This window comes from Aethalodelphis obliquidens, unplaced genomic scaffold (genome assembly GCF_003676395.1).
Source record: "Aethalodelphis obliquidens isolate GAN/ISIS:26980383/991018 unplaced genomic scaffold, ASM367639v1 scaffold5, whole genome shotgun sequence".
Lineage (NCBI taxonomy): Eukaryota > Metazoa > Chordata > Mammalia > Artiodactyla > Delphinidae > Aethalodelphis > Aethalodelphis obliquidens.
In genome coordinates, this window is record NW_020837949.1 from 6668664 (window position 1) to 6688600 (window position 19937).

The 19937-nt window shown below is 46.2% G+C and overlaps 3 non-coding genes across 3 annotated transcripts; all 3 read right to left on the reverse strand.

Annotated features, from left to right (window-relative positions):
- Nucleotides 1-3904: 3904 nt before the first annotated feature.
- On the reverse strand, nucleotides 3905-3976 carry TRNAC-GCA (transfer RNA cysteine (anticodon GCA)). The gene has a single exon. It is a non-coding gene; the product is annotated as a tRNA-Cys (tRNA).
- A 7886-nt stretch (nucleotides 3977-11862) lies between these two features.
- Nucleotides 11863-11934, reverse strand: TRNAC-GCA (transfer RNA cysteine (anticodon GCA)). Its single transcript has one exon. It is a non-coding gene; the product is annotated as a tRNA-Cys (tRNA).
- A 2870-nt stretch (nucleotides 11935-14804) lies between these two features.
- On the reverse strand, nucleotides 14805-14876 carry TRNAC-GCA (transfer RNA cysteine (anticodon GCA)). The gene has a single exon. It is a non-coding gene; the product is annotated as a tRNA-Cys (tRNA).
- Nucleotides 14877-19937: the final 5061 nt, after the last annotated feature.

Below are 19937 nucleotides of genomic sequence, written 5' to 3' on the forward strand. Positions count from 1 at the left end.
ATATTCATGAAGGCACAGTGAGGGTGGAGCCTCCCTGCAGCCTCTTTCTGGATTAGCGCGAAACTGGAAACCACCTAAATATCCATCGCAGGGAACTGGTTACACACGCTGTGGTACAGTCATAGGAATACGATGCAACAGTAAAAGATAAAATCGGTCCAGAGTTCTGTCACGGAAAGATGCTTAAACAATACCATTAAGTGAAGAAAGCAAATTGTATGACATATACATGTATGATATGAGCTCTTTCGGGCTTTTGAAAAGATACTGTGTATATGTATTATTATGTAATAAAAAGATTATACACACATACAAAGAAACTTACGTATAAACATAGGTGTCTACATGTCCATACATATACATATACACCTATGGAAGGAAATAGACCAGATCGTTAATAATGGCAACCCCCAGAGAGTAGGGAGGGGGTTCTTTTATTTTCCAATGTTTGCATGTCCAATAATAACCCAAATGTCTACACGGTTGCAGCCTTCCAGGTCCTGAGTGGGAAAAAAATAAATGAGAGAAAGCACTGCAGATGTTGTCCAGGAAGTCTTTGCCGCCTTCCAGTGGCGGCCACCCCTGCCCTCCCTCTCCCTCAGACCCCAGTCACTTCCCAATCCAAACCCTTCCTGGTCTCTCCCTAGTCCGTCACCTCTGCCACATTCATTTCAGGCCTTTCTCTTTCTGCACTGCCGTCACTCTTGTTTCACACGCCGGTTTTCCAGCATCCACCCAGCTAGAAAGGTAGGATGTCCTGTGATGTCGGACTGAGGGCAAAGGGCACCCCTGCAGTGGGCCAGGTCAATCCCCTGCCTGAGACCTACACCCAGCAGGTCCCAGACCCCTCGGCCACACCTGCCCCCTCCGCCCTGCCCTCCTGCAGCCTCCCCAGAGGCCTGTCAGACTTAAAGGAACCGGCACCCAGGTAGACTGAGGGACACCCAAGGAGCAGACAAACTGCATAGATGTCTGAGAATAATGAGAGGATCGCTCACGTCCCAGCTCAGCTGAGTCTCGCCATAGGTCAATAGGAGGAGGCAGCGCTTTTAAAGGCAGAGAAAGGTTTTTATATTCATACCTGGAGCAAGGTATTCAAGGAAGGGACGGGCCCCAGCTCAGCGATGAAACCATACACACCGCTGACAAGGCCTCCCGGTCAGAGGGAGATGGCTGGACGGGGGAGGAGGGGGGCTATTGGGGAGCCTCCTGAAGGCAAGAAAGAGGCGAAGGCAGCTTCTTCCCAGGCGGAGAAGGAAGCTAAGGCCGCTGTGCCTGAAATGGATACTGACTGCGAGAGCCAGGGGGTGCCCGTCCCCTCCATCTGGGCTTGGACTGTACCGGCCCTAAAAGTGCCAGTGCCTGTCCTTGGCAGACAGCTTCGCTTACTGAGTCCACCGATGCAAGCAGCCAGCCGGCCTGCAGCTCTCGTTGGAGGGAATATCACAAGGTATCAACCAGAGCGCCGATGGCCGCCCTGGCCCAGCCTTTGGACCCACCCGCCTTTTCACCTCCTGCATTATAATTCCCTTATGAAGCTGCCCTAACCTTCCGGCAAGGAAAACTGCATAAACCACTCAGCCTAGCGGGCTCTTTGTGGGGAGACTAAAGGGTCGAGGCGGCAGTAGTTGACTTAGGTTCCGGCTGAAAGGCACGTGAGTATCGAGGGCTGCAAGTGGGGACCCCAGACATGGCCACACCAGGGGTGGCGCTCACAAAACCGGAGGTGGTGACGAAGACACAGAGGCCAGGGAAGTGAGAGGATAGCTCACTATCAAGCAGATTTGCTGCTCCCCCTGCCCCAGCTCCAGAGGCTGGAATACTGCCTTCTGCAAGGGAGGAGAGGAGACCAGCGCACGTCTTTTGTAATGGCAAACTCTACTTTATAAAGGACAACTTGCCTCCTAGGAGCTAGGTGTGCAGTGAAGACTGGCGCCTGGCGTCCCAACTCGGCAGCGTAGAACATGCCAAGAACCATCTAGAACTATCTAGATACTGTCTAGACATAGACTGTCTAGAACTATCTAGAAAAGCGGTTGGGAGAATTAGACACACACGGGGCACATGTAGAGGCAGCGCTGGAAGAGCCACAGCGATGGGTGAGAGTTTCCACAGAAGTAGAAGAGTTTGTGAGGAAGGTAGACAGACCACAGGCAAAGACCACAAAGGGCCAAGGAATCGTGACTGCGAGGCCAATAGTGGGGTCCATAATGGGTGGGCAGACAGGTGAGCCAGAAGGTAGCTCTGCAATCACGGAAACACAAAAAGGTGAAAGAGATTGAGGTCAAAAGGAGAACAATGCACAGTAACAGCAACGACAGGAAGAAGTAAAAACTAGAAGAGGCATCAGAAAGGACTTTTCAGATCAAAGATCTTGAAAGGGAACATTTCCTTTTTTAAAACATTTGAGGGGGCTTCCCTGGTGGCGCAGTGGTTGGGAGTCCGCCTGCCGATGCAGGGGACACGGGTTCGTGCCCCGGTCCGAGAGGATCCCACGTGCCGCGGAGCGGCTGGGCCCGTGAGCCATGGCCGCTGAGCCTGCGCGTCCGGAGCCTGTGCTCCGCAACGGGAGAGGCCGCAACAGTGAGAGGCCCGCGTACCGCAAAAAAAACAGAAAATTCAAGTCTCTTGTTAACAAAATGAATGAGCTTCAATGAAAGGGAAACTGAAGTGTAGCCCTGAAGCTAAAAGGAGTTTTGTTTTTACAGGCACTTATGTCCTGTGCTGATAAGAGAACTCAGAGGAGACAGAATATTTATAACATGGGGAGTTAGACAAAGAGCTATTCCTCAGCTTATCAAGTTAGACAAAGTCTCAGGGAAGACTGGACTTGACCGTGTTCTGTCTTAAATTGCTTTTTGTCTGTATTGTGTTTTCCTGCCATTCCATGGAAAGACATTAAGACTTTCTTGCTGTCAAATAGTTTTATTACAGAGAAGCTGTTTTTAGGCCATCTGAAGTATAGACTTCTGTGTTTATATAAACCTGGAACATCATGAAATATATTTTAGGTAGTTGTGAGAAAGGTCTTAGAAGATGGTTGGTGCCGGGGATAATAAAATTCACGACGTGTACTTCTGAATTACATGCTAGAGGTCTGAAGCCACGATGAATTCTTAGCACATCTACCAAAATGCTCAGCTGTTTGTTCTCCAAACCATAGAAAGCCATGGCGTTCTTTAGTTGTGAGATAGCTGATAAAATTCACTGGTCCCTTCTGCAGAAGTTTACTTTTAAAGCGTGCATGAGACGTAAAATTGTCTTTAATAATTACACAACCTAAACTGACACTTTTGCATGTGGATATTTCATCCTCCACGAACTCTCTCAGCCCCGTGAGGGCTCATTCCCTGAGAGGCACAGATCCTGGTGGTTTGGCTTGCAAAGAGAAGACCAATTCCACCCTGTCCCATGGAGAATGACTGGACTGAGAAAGAGAACAATTAAGGAAACTATGAAATGCTGAAACAGCAAATTTTCCTGGAAGATGCCATTAAGGTCAAGTTATAAATCATGTCCACATAAGGATGCAGAAGAGGGGAGCCCGAATATAAGATGCTGGGCAGACAGAGCTGGCATGAGGGAACCTGGGTCTGAGAAGGCTTCTGGAAGCTCTGCTGAAGCTGGTTTCAACTTAGCTGCAGGCTAGGAGCGCTGGGGGGTGCTTACGATACCTGGGCTCCACCTCAAATACGCTGATTTAATTGGTCTGGGGTGAGGCCTGGGAAATGGCATGTTTATAGACTTTTCATGTGATTCTAATTTATATTTAGAGTTAAGAACTGCCAACTACCATAGTAAAGCTTCACCATTTGCTGGTTCTAGGAAAAAAGTCTTTATGTTGATGTCTAGTGGGGAAGAAGAAGTTGAAATGCAGCACCGAAGGTAAAAGTTAAGAATAAGCAGGGGGCACCCAGATTTGAACTGGGGACCTCTTGATCTGCAGTCAAATGCTCTACCCCTGAGCTACACCCCCTTCTGCTATGATGTGACTTAATTAATATTTTTCATCTGTCTAGCCACACCCAGACTCCCCATAAACCTATGAGTTACCACTTCAGGATGGCCCTCTCTTAGGAACTGCCAGGCCTACTGCAGTGAAAACTCATCAACCTGCCACAGGAAAAGCAACAGGCTCTCTCCTCAAAAGCCCAACAGCCTATGTCCCCCCTCCCACCCACTCCCGCCCCAGCCCACAGCACCAGTGTGTGGGCAGCAGCCTGGAGAAGCATTGACATTGGCTACAGAATGGCCTTCAGAGTCGGATGCCTGTGCCCATCATGGTGGGCACCTAAAAAACAGAAACTCGGGGTGATTGAGGTGTCTGTCCAAACCCACCTAATGAAGGCCTGACCCTCCTAGGCTAACATTCAGTTCAGAGTGCTTTCTACTAAACTATAGTCCAGGACACAAATGACCCTCCCAACCGCCACGTCTTCAGTTAATATAGATGGAGAATCATGGAGAATGACCCACTCCTAGAAACAGTCAGAATTAGGTGGTGAGTAGACTTAGGAATCCCCCAAATCATTAATGGACCTAAGCTAACATAATTCAGGGACCAAAAAATGCTGCTGGAGAAGAACCACATTCTACCCAGAGGCTCTCTGATCTGTGGACAAAGCCCTATCCCACCTAGACGATGAGCTTACTTTGATTGGCACCTTCCATCTCTACAGCCACGCCAAGGCCCTGCTTCTGCTGTTGTCACGGGAGCTGGTAAGCTTTCTCTCCTGCAAGCTCTCTCTGCCGCCTGCTGGAATCTCTCCCTCTTACCCCCCAGCTTCCCCCTTGGGGCCTTAGCCGCCCAGCAGCCACTTCCCCTCCTCTCCTGGCCAAGAAGCTGGGGAAACACTGATTTCTACACTGATTCCTACCATGATGCTAAAGTCCTCTGGATTTCTCTTGTCAACAGTATGCAGCCGAGAAGCCTCCACATATATCAGCTTATTATACATCAAACCTTGGGGACCAGGATTTCATTATCTCCATTTCACAGATGAGGGGACTGAGGCCCAGAGAAGCTAAACTTCTTGCCCAAGATCCCCTGCATATATATATGCATATATAATATTATATATAATATAATAACAATAATATAATATTATTATAATATATATTATTCTATATGTATTAGAAACTCTACATTGAATTTTACTGATATTCAGGAAAGAGAAATCCCAACACCCCATGACCCCTTAGCCTCAGGCAGAGAAGCCAGAGTGTGTGACTTAAAGGAAATTAGAAAAACTCTCTGAGCCTCAGTTTCTTATCTGTAAATTGGGGGAAATATCAATTGATATGAGGATTAAATAAGATAATATCCTTAGGACGGTCTCTGATGTGTAGTAAGCACTCGAATATGACTAGCCATTATTACTACAGTTCCGGATAATTCTCACCTTCCCAATCCGGTCAGATCCCTGGCTTTCACTGCTTTACTGAGCTCTGGCATGAGATCCTTTCTTGTTTGAAAGCCAGATGTATCCTTACTTGGAATCTGATTGCAATCACCAGAGTAGTATTAATGCAACCATCTCTGTTGATACTGGAATAGCTAGTGTACTCTTGGGTTCTGTTGCAGGAAGCTAGTTCTTTCCACTCTCTCTTTTTAAAAATGAATTAAATATATATATATATATATATTTTATTTATTTATTTATTTATTTATTTAGCTGCACCAGGTCTTTAGTTGCTGTGTGCAGGATCTTCGTTGTGGCATGTGGGATCTTTAGTTGCAGCATGTGAACTCTTAGTTGCGGCATGTGGGATCTAGTTCCCTGACCAGGGATTGGACCCAGGCCCCCTGCATTGGGAGCGTGGAGTCTTAGCCACTGGACCATCAGGGAAGTCTCAAAAATGGATTTTTTTCATTAAAAAAATTTTTAACCTTTTGACCCCTTTCACCCATTTCTCCCACCCCTCACCTCCCCCCACCTTTGGCAACCGCCAATCCGTAGGTTTATCCATATGTCTATATCCTTATGTTTTTTATTTACCTCCTGGGAATAACATAGTTGTTTCTTTAATTCAGTGGCATTCTTTGTCTTTTTACTGTGGTATTTCATACATTTATTTTTAATGTTAATACTGATAATATTTTGGTTTAAATTTTCTATCTCTTTTGTCCTGCAAGCCCTAGTTTCTTTTTCTCTCCTTTGTCTTCTTTTGTAGACTATAGGAAAAGACCCTCAGAGGTTAGAGATGAGATCCCTGAACCCTGGAATGCAACTGGCGAAAAATCCACAAGTGTCCTTTGAGCTAATGGACCCCTCTGCCGAGGGGATCACCCAAAAGATGGTTAGCGTGTGGCTGACAGAAACTGGGACTGGGATGTACACGAGGGAACCAGTAACCTTGTCTGCTGTTGACAGTAACCTAAGCTCCTTAGGTTGGAATTTGCATAGAATAAAAAACAGAGAGCTAGAGAATAAAATCATTGGCACTTGCCCTGTGCTGACCTGGATGGGGACAGATGTATCTGGGTAAAGCGATGCTCTCAGTGCCCACGAAAGTTGGCCCTCAGAGAGGTGCAGAATCAGCTCACCCCTGCCCACCGCAGACCCTCCGACTGCTTTTGTTTGCACTGCAGGCTCACCAATGACATGCTTTCTTCCCCCCCCCAACCCCCGCGTCTGTGCTCTCGCTCCAGCACAAGAGGTTACCTCTGCTTAACAGACAGAACAGATTCAGCTAAACCTCAACTCCTTGATTTCCCTTCGTATCTCAGAGACATCTCTCCTCAGCTGTCCTTAGTCCTCTCCCTTCCATCTCAGAGAAGAACATTCCCCTCCCCTCCCCCTTCCAAAATAAATGGCTCCATATGTACTCTTGTCCTCAGGACTGAATTGATTCAATTTTCTCCGTCCTGTTCCCTCCACAGCCAAAAGTATGCTCAAGTCTCTAGCCTAAGTTAAATTAGGTTTCCCACCTTCCCCTGTAGCTGCTGCTGTATTTCTCTCTGGATAACAGTAATTTTCATTTTCCACCTCTGCCCCCACACACTATTCTTCATCCTGCATATCTTATATAAGTCACCATGTCCCACATATTATAACCTGAAAATTTCTCTGGAATTCCTTTTCTCCTCTGTATTTGTTTCCTTACTCTGTATGTGTCACTGGGCAAGTTCTTGAACTCTGTAAGCTTCCATTTCTTGGTCTTAAATAGGGATAAGTTTCTCGTGACGTATAAATATGGCAACTTCAGATAAATCGCCCAGCATGGTACTAACACACAGTAGGTGCTCAAAAAATACTATCAGTTAAGGAACCGTCTTTAGGCAAACTCCCAGCCGCTCTCCGCGATGTCTCCCAAGTGACCTCCTGAAATAAAGGAAATGAATTCGCTTCTTTGCAGCCACAGCCCTCCCTATCGCCCACAGAACAATGTCCGAACTCTGGAACATATTTTACACACAAATTTTCTTCAGTCTAATCATCCACCTCCAACAGTAGGTCACAGTCACACTCTCTCCCCCCTCCCCCCTGCAAAGTCATGGCACACACACACTTACAACCTACCCCAGGTGCACACACTCACACCAACATGCATGGTCACACCCACAGCCACACACATACACACAGACATGCACACATATACCTTTTCCACCCAGAAAGCACTCCCAAAACATTGCATCTTTGTTTCTTTACACTGTCTGTCTGGCACGCCCTTTCCCCACACTGCCTGGACATGCACCTTCCAGACCCAGCTGACCCCCGCATCTCTGCAAAGCTGTCACAGCCCAGCTGTCACAGCCCAGCTGCGCTCTAAGCTCCTTTCTATGACATCTAACATATCTTCATGTTGCAAATCACTCTTCCCTGCGAGAAAGAGTGAAGGATGAACCGTCATGTCTAGATTTCACTCATCCCTGGGTCCTCTCAAGGCCTGGCCTCTTGTCCGGCAAAGTAAGCATTTGAGGAACGTAACTGAGGGACTGATCGCTCTCTGGGTTTTGTTCTCGGCCACAGAGAGAGAGATGGGGGAGAGGAGGATTCAGGGCTGCGGACAGAGGGCTCCCCGTGGACCCGCTTGGCCGGGGGACAAGGGGAAGAGACCCCTGCCTGCTGCCTGCGGGCCAACCCCACTGATTCAGGACCGCAAAGCCGGGGGTGCGGCTCCAGCACTGCAGAGGTACCAGCTGTTCATTCATCTGCTGGGTGACAGGACGCATAGTAGCTTAGACCTAGTCCGCAGACTAAGAAACTCTGGTTGACATCTCCATGCCCACTACTTACGCATAATTTTATTCATTTAACTGTTGTTGTTTCTTGGCATTTAAAAAAATTTTTTATTTTATATTGGACTGTAGTTGATTTACAATGTTGTGTTGGTTTCAGGTGTACAGCAAAGTGATTCAGTTATACGTACCATTGAGTAGTTTCTAAAACCTACTAGGAGTGCACTGGACTAATGCCTTCCGGCCCTTTACTGATTATAATGGGGTCAAGGGGATGAGCCCGACAGCATCCAGGGACATCACATGGCCTCCTACTATGCCACCATAAGAGGGAGGTTCTAGGGTTGTTCCTACAAACCCCAGCGAATGGGGATCTCCTAAATCTTCAATGGGGTCCCATGTAACATGCATGTAGCTAAGTTTAGCTACCAAAATTGCGCATAAACTAGGGGGCACCTGGATTTGAACCAGGGACCTCTATTTTTATTGAAGTATAGTTAATTTACAATGTTGTGTTACTTTCAAGTGTACAGCATGATTCAGTTTTATATATATATGTGTATATATACATACACACACACACATATTCTTTTTCAGATTCTTTTCCATTATAGGTTATTACAAGGTATTGAGTATAGTTTTCTGTGCTATGCAATAGGTCCTTGTTGTTTACGTATTTTATATTATTTTATTTTTTAATAAATTTATTTATTTATTTTTGGTTACGTTGGGTCTTCGTTGCTGTGCGTGGGCTTTCTCTAGTTGTGGCGAGCAGGGGCTAGTCTTTGTTGTGGTGCCCAGGCTTCTCACTGCGGTGGCTTCTCTTGTTGCGGAGCTGTAGGCGCACAGGCTTCAGTAGCTGTGGCTCGCAGGCTCTAGAGCGCAGGCTCAGTAGTTGTGGCGCATGGGCTTAGTTGCTCCGTGGCATGTGGGATCTTCCCGGACCAGGGCTCGAACCCGTGTCCCCTGCATTGGCAGGCAGATTCTTAACCACTGCGCCACCAGGGAAGCCCCTATGTATTTTATATACAGTATGTTAATCCCAAACTCCTAATTTATCCCTTCCCCCCCTTTCCCCTTTGGTAATTGTTAGTTTGTTTTCTATGTCTGTGAGTCTGTTTCTGTTTTGTAAATAAGTTCATTTATATCATTTCTTTAAGATTCGACATATAAGTGATATCATGTGATATTTGTCTTTCTCTGACTGGCTTACTTCACTTAGTATGATAATCTCTAGGTCCATCCATGTTGCTGCAGATGGCATTATTTCATTCTTTTTATGGCTGAGTAATATTCCATGATGTGTGTGTGTATATATATATATATATGTATATATATCACATCTTCTTTATCCATTCATCTGTTGATGGACATTTAGGTGGTTACCACGTCTTGGCTATTGTAAATAGTGCTGCTATGAACATAGGGGTGCATGTATCTTTTTGAATTAGAGATTTCTCTAGATATATGCTCAGGAGTGGGATTGCAGGATCATATGGTAATTCTATTTTTAGGTTTTTGAGGACCCTCCATACTGTTCTCGATAGTGGCTGCACCAATTTACATTCCCACCAACAGTGTAGGAGGGTTCCTTTTTCTCCACACCCTCTCCAGCATTTATTATTTGTAGACTTTTAAATGATGGCCATTTTGACTGGTGTGAGGTAACACCTCACTGTAGTTTTGATTTGCATTTCTCTAATACTTGAAGATATTGAGCATCTTTTCCTGTGCCTTTTGGCCATCTGTATGTCTCCTTTGGAGAAATGTCTATTTAGGTCTTCTGCCCATTTTTTGATTGGGTTGTTTGTTTTTTATATTAAGCTGTATGAGCTGTTTGTATATTTTGGAAATTAATCCCTTGTCAGTAGCATCGTTTGCAAATATTTTCTCTCAGTCCATAGGTTGTCTTTTCGTTTTGTTTATGGATTCCTTTGCTGTGCGAAAGCTTTTAAGTTTAATTAGGTCCCATCTGTTTATTTTTGTTTTTATTTCCATTACTCTGGGAGACGGATCAAAAAAAATATTGCTGTACTTTATGTCAAAGAGTGTTCTGCCTATGTTTTCCTCCAGGAGTTTTATAGTATCCAGTCTTACATTTAGATCTTTAATCCATTTTGAGTTTATTTTTGTATGTGGTGTTAGAGAATGTTCTAATTTCATCCTTTTACATGTAGCTGTCCAATTTTCCCAGCACCGCTTATTGAAAAGACTATCTTTTCTCCATTGTCTATTCTTGCCTCCATTGTCGCAGATTGACAAGTGCGTGGGTTTATCTCTGGGCTTTCTATCTCGTTCCATTGATCTATGTTTCTGTTTTTGTGCCAGTACCAGAACCAGGGACCTGTTAACGTGCAGTCAAATCCTCTACCCCTGAGCTCTACCCCCCAGAACACTAGTGTAGTCTAATTCACATCTTTCATTTGTGTGGTAACACTCAACTCTGCAAAATGAAGTTATAGATCTCCTCCAGACCTGGCTTTTTGGAAGCTGCCAGACCGGGCTTCTAGTAAGACATCTTCCCTCAGGCCTGCAGCTTTCCAGTCCTCAGTCCCTGGGTGGGGTCATCAATAAGGAGAAAAGGCGAGAAGCTGCCTGATGAACCCCCAACCCATTTCCCACTGCCTTGGTTTAGCCCAAGAGCTGGACGAAGGTCTCCAAAACTACCCACCTACCCTACCTGGGCTCCCAGCCGTTTGTTTCCATAGGTCTGACCACCCTCCCCACTCCACTGTGCCAACCTGTTTTGGAGGGAAGGAGGGGTGAGAGTGATAATTTAGGGTGACCATTCTTAAAAAATTTTATTTATTTTTGGCTGCGCTGGGTCTTCATTGCTGCGCGTGGGCTTTTGTCTAGTTGCTGTGAGCAGGGGCTACTCTTCGTTGCAGTGTGCGGGCTTCTCATTGCGGTGGCTTCTCTTGTTGCAGAGCACAGGCTCTAGGCGCACGGTCTTCAGTAGTTGTGGCATGCGGGCTTAGTAGCTGTGGCTCGCAGGCTCTAGAGTGCAGGCTTAGTAGTTGTGGTGCACGGGCTTAGTTGCTCCATGGCATGTGTAATCTTCCTGGAGCAGGGCTCGAACCCGTGTCCCCTGCACTGGCAGGCAGATTCTTTTTTTTTTTTTTTTTTTTGCGGTACGCGGGCCTCTCACTGTTGTGACCTTTCCCGTTGCGGAGCACAGGCTCCGGACGCGCAGGCTCAGCGGCCATGGCCCACGGGCCCAGCCGCTCCGCAGCATGTGGGATCTTCTAGACCAGGGCACGAACCCGTGTCCCCTGCATCGGCAGGTGGACTCTCAACCACTGCGTCACTTGGCAGGCAGATTCTTAACCACTGCGCCACCGGGGACCTAGGGTTACCATTAATGCCTGTTCCTGGGAAGTCATCTGTATCTACAGCTCTCTGGTCTGCCCTAAAGAAGTCTGCATCAGGGGCCTTGCTTTCTCTTTGAGGATCCAATAGAGTTGGAGAAATGAGAAACATACAGAAGAAAAGAGTCCTGATGCCATGAGGAGGATAGATACCTAGAGTATTAGTGCAGGAAGACATGAGAAGAGGCTCCACCCAGATTGCTGTTGTACAAGGGCTGACCTGTAGCTTCCAGTTTCAGGTAGGATCCTGATTGATGGATGAAGGAAAATGGGATGAGTAACAGCTTCCATGAATAGAAAATCCAATATGGCAGGGGGTACCCGGATTTGAGCCAGGGACCTCTTGATCTGCAGTCAAACGCTCTACCCCCGAGCTACACCCCCCCTACTTACTATAGGTGTCTCATAAACACCTTTCACCTTCATGGTCCCACCCAGAACTCCTGCAACATACTGGAAGTTTCTACTTATTTCTAGAGAGCTGGTAAGACCAGCAACTTATTCCTCCACAAACTCAGTCCAGAGAGGTCATCCCCCAGGCCCCAGAGTCCCACAAGCCTACGCCTTCACATGCCCGCATCTCCCCCTTTTCCTCAGTGTGTGGTGACGGCAGCAGCTTGGAGGAGCACTGACATTCACTAGTGGAACGGCCTTCAGAATTTATTTGTCTGTTTTTCTCTTGTTCTGCACTACAAAACAGCAAATTGAAGAGATCTTGCCCAACCTCTTTGGAAACACATGCAGTACGTACACCAGGGGGTGTCTCTTCAGCTTTGTGCTGTGCATTAATCCCCAGGGTGCTGGTGGGGTCTTTGTATCTGTGCATTAAACCCCACCGAGGGTGCTGGTGGGGTCTTTGTATCTGTGCGTTAAACCCCAGGGTGCTGGTGGGGACAGCTGGGGAGGTTGGTGAGCTTCCGAGTCCCTAACCTGGATCTTTTTAATTTTCCTGAAGTTGGTGATAATCTCATGTCTCTTAGGCTAATATTTTATCTAAGTAAGCGGATTGCAACTACGACTATATTATTATTGGTTATTATTATTCCCTTGCTTTGGAGGAGAAAACCTGCCAGGGATGATGCAGGATTGACTTCAGCTCTTTGCTTTTAACTATTGTTTTTGAGGGTATGAAGAGTTTGAGTGGAGTGAGAGGTCCCCTGACATTCAGAATAAGAATTTCAAGTGGAATAAAACAGTGCAGTAAACTCATACCCTGAAGTCTGTGGACTGCAGGAGTGAGCTAGCTAGAAGGGCCCCCATATGGTCATGATGTGGGTTTATCGACCTGAAATAGGAGCTCCTGCAAGAGACAACGGGTCCACCATCTAGATGCTGCCACAAAGAATAACTGAGCACCAATGAGAACAGAACGGAGACCACTGCCTTTGCCAGCCTTCCTCCAATATTCCATGGTCAGCACTGAAAGACTCTCTAAAGCAGGTCACCTGGTTCATCTTCCTGAGGAAACATGCTGCAGCTCACTCATCCCCATGGGCTCTGTGAGTCTCTGCTGCTCAGACCGGAAGCAGACGTCCACGGTGCATTTCCAGGGTCCCTGTTCAAGGCTGGTGACTGAGGTCCTTGCGTGAATGCAGGGGGCAGGGAAGTAGCCCCTAGACGTGGCACACGGCCTCACGATTGAAAGTGGCTTGCAGCCCCTAGTATGTAGCAGCCAGTCGCCGGCAGTCAGCGTGCTCCGCAAACAGCCCCCTAACTGCCTTTTCTTTAGATCTTTGCTCTGTGCTGACCCTGCTGAAGCAGCTCAGGATGGAGAGACTGGAGCCCTGGGGGCCTCTTGCAAGCACTGCCCTGTGCTCCGTAATGGGCGGAGCATACAAGAGGCATCAAAGCTCCCATTGCCCCCAACGGCGGTGCCTGTGCATGGTGAGGTGGGATGTGCCCACAGGAAAGGTGAAAATCTGCAAGGCTCTAAAGATAAGTGTTAACGGGGATCGGGGTTGGGTCAGCCCTGGAGAAGCTCACCTGGGGCTGCAAGAAGCTAGAGAGGCTTTCTGGCAAAGATCTAAACTGTCCAACCTCTCTTCTGTCCTACGAAGACTCAATCCATGGGCCCAGAGGTAAAAAGGCATTTCTTCAATCGTAGAAACCTGAAAGGGTGTTGTTGGAAGGTGGAGATATTGAATAATATCCTTCTAACCAAGAAGGAACTTTAAGACTGAAAAACGAAGCGGGCGACTCCATGAAGTACAAACACAAAGTTTGTTGTGGATGACTTCCATAGGGTGGGATCTGGCGGACGGCAAGCCTGCAGCACTGGCAGCTGCACTCTGCGCTGCCCACAGGGGTACAGGCGGATTTAAAGGGCCCAAAGCGAAAATCTGACTACTGAGGCAGAAGCATGTCCACACTGACGGGAACCAGGGTTTGTTCCTCGCCCTGGGGATCTCATGACCATTAACCACCTGGGTTAACAAAAGGCACTCTTCCAGTGTTCACCTCAGACGAAGGCTAAGGGTAAAAGGTGATAAGGAACTCACCTGTCTTGGGTGCGTTCCTTGTTGAGTAGGCTGAAGTTCAGTCATGCAGAAGGGGAGGGGGTAGGACTGCCGGCCTGAGATGAAGCTGACACGATGGGGTCAGTGTGGTTCAACCACGCAGGCTTGCTCTAACTGTCTAATAAGCACCTGTGGAGCCTCATCAGCACTTCTGTTTATTTTCCATGCGCCCATGAGGACAGCTCCACCGCAAACTAAACCCGTTCCCTCTTACCTTCTCCTTCCCCCAAGCCTGGACCCCCTCCCACCTGGCAGCCCTGCAGCTTCTCCTCCCCCCAATTCATGGCAAGTCATCTAAAGCCGCTGATGTTCTCCTAGAAGGGCTTCTAGAATGACCAGATCAGGAGGTGCCTAATGTGGCACCGGGAAAATCATCTACTGCTTCTGTGATGTGAGTGGACGATAAGAAGGACGCGTGCTGTTGAAAAGCAAAACTCTGCAGGCCAGCAAAACCTGAATCTCCGGAGAGGGGGCCCAGGGAAAATGTATGTTTACATTCCCACAATCCCAGGTAGTTCTAGTGCTTGGGTGAGCCTTGAGTCCACATGATCTTGGCTAGAACCACTTTTCTGGTTCTAGGACTTTCCATTGCCCCCGCCCAGGAGATGAGCTAGACAAGCTTCCTTCCTCCCCGCCCCCCCACCTCCTTTACCAATTATGGCACCCCTCAATCTGCCGAGTAAGAAGAGCCCACCTGAAGGTGCCATTTGGTGTAGGTCCTGAAACAAAGCTTATTTCAGGGGACACCTGGATTTGAACCAGGGACCTCTTGATCTGCAGTCAAATGCTCTACCACTGAGCTATAGCCCCCTGCTTGTTAAGAGGATCTAATAAATACCCTTTCACCTGTGTTGAAATGCCCACACCCACTGTGCACTGAAATTTCTATTGATTCTCAGAACGTTCTGGAGATAGGGGAATTTTGCCTTACAGAAAGCTAGCTTCTTCTTCCCCATAGATCCCCCTCTGAATTTTGGCCCCCAGAAACCTTCTCTGCTCACAATCTTGCAGTCTCATTTTTCTTGGTACCACTTGGAAGGCACCTGCTGGTTGCTAAGAGCTGGACCACCCCTGCTTCCTTCCTCCCTCAGGAAGCTCCATCTGCTTTCAACTTGCCTGCGGCTCTGTCGTCTCCACGCTCACCGCTATCCTGCAGGATGGACTGGGGGCTCCGTTGCCCGACTCATCCTCTCTGCTCTTCTTTCCTCTCATCACAGCTACTTCTTGGCTTTTGGCAGGGTCTTGACTGAATCCAGGCAAATTACTTGAATTTTTTGCCGAAGAGGACACAACCCTCATCCTGGGGCCCAGGAAGCTGTCCCAGCTGTCCCAAGGGGCCTCAATCCAGAAGGTCAGCACAGCTGGAGCAGCAGGGACTTCCCTGAGAATCAGGACCAGGGATGCCTCTGCTGGATGAACCCCTGGCCGGAGGCATAGCACTGCGCTCCTAAGGAGTGAACCTAGCCCCTGGCCAACACCACCCGGAGATCTAAAGGCCACGTAGACCTCAAAAGTGTACAGTAAAGACAACTGCCCAAAGGTGCTGAAAGTGCCTGTTATATCTGTGTCCAGGAGACCAGCGTTGGGAACGTACAGGGACTTGCAAAGGAAACCCCGGACAAGGGAAATACCCCCCATCATCCATCAGTTTAATTTAGTGACGTTATTTACATTGTTGCAAAGTAAAAAGGTAATCTCTCTATTTTTCTACAGTGACTAACACAACATTGAGCATGAAAGTATGTATGCAATAAATATTTGTTGGATGGAAGTAAAGATAGCAGAATTAGCAAAGATACCTAAGTATGGAATAAATGCAAAATATCTCAGATACCACCAGCCAAATGAACACTTCTGGTATTTTCACATCTGTTTCTCCAAACTTGTGCAAATACATGCCCCTGCGTTTGGGTTCGACTCCTTCTTGCCGGAGATGAGCCAGTTCACACTTCATGAAACTCGTTCACCAGCTATTCTCCCTCATCAGTCTTCTGGCCCCCTTAGAAATGTTCCCCTCTCTTACTGAAAAGTTTAAAAACATGGAAAGACTTAGAAGAATACCCATATAAAAATTTCTCTTGTTAAAAAAAAAGGACTCATGGGCTTCCCTGGTGGCGCAGTGGTTGAGAGTCCGCCTGCCGATGCAGGGGACACGGGTTCGTGCCCCGGCCCGGGAAGATCCCACATGCCGCGGAGCGGCTGGGCCCGTGAGCCATGGCCGCTGAGCCTGCGCGTCCCGGGCCTGTGCTCCGCAAGGGGAGAGGCCACAACAGTGAGAGGCCCGCGTACCGCAAAAGAAAAAAAAAAGGACTCAGGAAATCCTTGGCATCCCAGTGGTTAGGACTCAGAGCTTTCACTGCCTGGGCCCGGGTTCAATCCCCAGTCGGGGAACTAAGATCCTGCAAGCGGTGTGGCAGGGCCAATAAATAAATAAATTAATTAATTAATTACATCTTTAGGAAAAAAACAAACAAACAGGACTCAAAAAATATCCAGCAGGGCATCTCTAAAACAAATAAACACACCTCCACCAATCGTCACACCCAGTGGTCAACATCATAAGGCTTCTCTTGAGAACTGGAAACAAGGCAAGGATGTCTGTTAGCGTTGTTTCCATTTAACATTGTACCTAAAACCAGAGGCAATGTATTAAGATTAAAAAAAGTGGAACAGGAGGAACAAAACACCCATTGTTCATAGATAGTATGATTATCTCAATAGAAAACACAAAATAATCTACAAGTCATTTGAACTATCAAGTTTAATACATTGCAAGATAAAGTTATTAAAAATCAATTCCTATACACAATAATGAAGAGTTAGAAATAAAATCTTTTAAAGTATGTCACTAAAAATAGTATCAAAAATGCAGGACCCCTAGGAATAAATATAAGCTGTACAGAACCTTTATTTAAAATATTTTAAAGCTTCACTGAAAGACACTGAAGGGGACCTAAATGAAGAGATAGGCTCTGTTTTGGGGTAGGACAAAATAACAATTTTATAAAGATGTTAATGCTTCCCAAATTGGCCTATAGGTTTAATGTAATTGCAGTCAAAATCCCGGTTGTGATTTTTATAGTCTTTGACACACTGATGTTAAAAGTTATGTGGGAAAAGAAAGAGCTGGGAATAGCTAGTGTTTTCCTGAAGAATGAGAGCTGGACAAGGAAATTTGTCCTATCAGATATGAAGTTATTACAGTTTAAGCCTGTAAGACAGTGTAGTGTTGGCACAAGGATAGACAAATCACTATAAAGCAGAATAGAGATCCCAGAAATGGACCTATCTATAGAGAGACACTGATATATGATAGGGCAGAGGGGAAGGGGGTGGACTTGCTGATAAATGGTGCTAAGACAATTGGATATCCATACACAAAATAAATTCCAGGAGGATTCAAGACTTAAATATAACAGACAAATCGTCAAACTTTTAGAAGAAAATATAAGAGAAAACCTTTATGACTTTGGAGTAGGAGAAGGATTTCTTAATCATGACACACATAAACACCATAAAGAAAACGATTGATGTATTCTAGTTCATTGAAATTAAGAACTTCTGTGTACTAAAAGTCTCCAGACAGAAAGTGGAAAGATGAGTCATAGATCAGAAAAAGAGATTTGTCCATCATGTGTCAGTCAAGATATTGTCAGAAAATAGAAAGTACACTAGGCAGTTCAACAGAGAGAATTTAATACTGGGAATTGGTTAAATAGGTGCTGAGGAAATAAAACAGCAAAGAGAGAACTGCAAGGTAATGCAGAGATAAGAACTCCAGGAAGCACCTCTCACTCCCTGTGCTGACAGAAGAAGGAAAGAGGTTGCAGTTATCAGAATGCAGAAGCTGGAGGGAGGGGCTCTGAAGAGTTGGGACTCAGACTTGTGAGGATGCGGCGCTGCCCAGCTGGTGCTGGTACCTCAGGAGCTCAGAAGGCTGGTCTCCCAGAGACAGAGCACTGACGGTAAGGCTGGTCCTAGGAGTGCCAAACGAAAGCTGGGAATGAAAACCAACGCTGCCAGCGTGGAGGGACACGGCTAGGGCTACACTGACAGGAGCAAGCAGAACAAAGCAAGTTCTGATCTGCTTTCCATTATTATAGATTACTTTGCATTTTCTAGTAGGTTATAAAAGTGGAATTATACAATATGCACTCTTTTTGTCTTGCTTCTTTCACTCAATATAACTGTTTTCAGATTTGCCCATGTTGTTGCATGCATCGATAGTTCACTCCTTTTTACTGCTCAGTAGTATTCTACGGTATGGATAGATATATATTAAGTTTTGTTTACCCACTCACCGCTCACCCGTTAATGGTCATTTGTGTTATTTCCAGTTTTTGGCTATGACAAATCAAGCTGCTATGACATTCACATACAAATCTTTGGATACATGCTTTCACTCCTCTTGGGTAAATATCTGCAAGTAGAACAGCTGGATCAAAGTGATTGTAACATTTTACGTTCAACCAAGAGTGTATTCCCATCGGCAGCTGCTCCATATCCTTGTCAACGCTTGGTAGGGTCAGTCTTTTTAGTTTTAGGTCTTCGAAGGGGTGTGCAATTGTAGGAGGCGGTTTTAATCTCATTGTGGTTTTAATTTGCATTTCTCTGAGGACTAATGATACTGAACACCTTCACCTATGCTTGGGATAGCTGGAGCTACTTCCCCAGAATCATTTCCTCGTAGAGGTTAGAGTTAGAGTTGGCCCAAATGAGAATTCGCATGATATCTGGGAGGTGGAAGTGAAGCAGCAGACACTGCTCTCTGAAAGCTGTTGCAGTTGCGTGTGTGACAGCCAGACACAGACACCAACAGATCCCAGCCTATCTGCAACCACCCCCGTCGTGTCCAGCTTCTCTTCCCAACTGCGTGTCCATCAACAGGAGCCCCAGTGCCACCACCAGATACTTGGCTGAGGACCTACAGAAGTAGTAACTAAGCAGAAGTGTTGATTTCCTATCAACTTCTTCACCAGCCCTTTCACAGTTCCCCTCCAGGGGTGGGATATGCTTGGCTTCCCAGATCCCTCTTCACCTCCGACTTTTCCACCTTGCCTTGCTTTAGGGAGGCTCGTAGGTGACTGTTCTTTGATCCTCCAACTCCCCCTTCTGGACTGTTACTTCTCCCAGCTCATGATAAAATTGTGTAAGGTCTTATTTCCATAACAATTGTTATTGTTCAGTAATACTTATAGTGATTCTGCTTCTCTGATGAATACTGACTGGCTCATCTCACTGTGTTTATTTTTTTTTTCACTTTTTCATGCGTGTACGAAACTGCATGAATCATTCAGCCTTATGAATAATAAAAAATAATATACCTGTGTAATCTCACACCCAGAGCAAGAAATAGAACATTATTCAGAGGTGGATGGAAATGAGATATAAGGGGTGGCGAAGAGAATCGGTCTTCCCTGAGTGTACAATTTTATATAACCTTGACTTTTGAATTGTTTTACATTTCAAAAAAATAACTCAAGTATGAAGAGATGAAGCTGAAAATAAATATAAACAAAACCCCCAAACCTAATGTTATATCACATTGGTAACATGACCACAAAGAAGAAAACACCCTTAGTGGTATATATTCTAAGGGGAGAAATAGATACTGAACTTTACCTAGGAAGTTGTTTTGGTGTAACTTACAAAACGTATGGTTTTGTTTTTTTGTTTTTAATATTTATTTATTTATTTTGGCTGCCTCGGGTTTTAGTTACAGCACATGGGTTCTTCGTTGCAGCATGCAGGATCTTTAGTTGTGGCATGCGGGCTCATAGTTGCAGCACAGGAACTCTTAGTTGCGGCACGCATGCGGTATCTAGTTCCCTGACCAGGGATGGAACCCAGTCCCCCTACATTGGGAGTGTG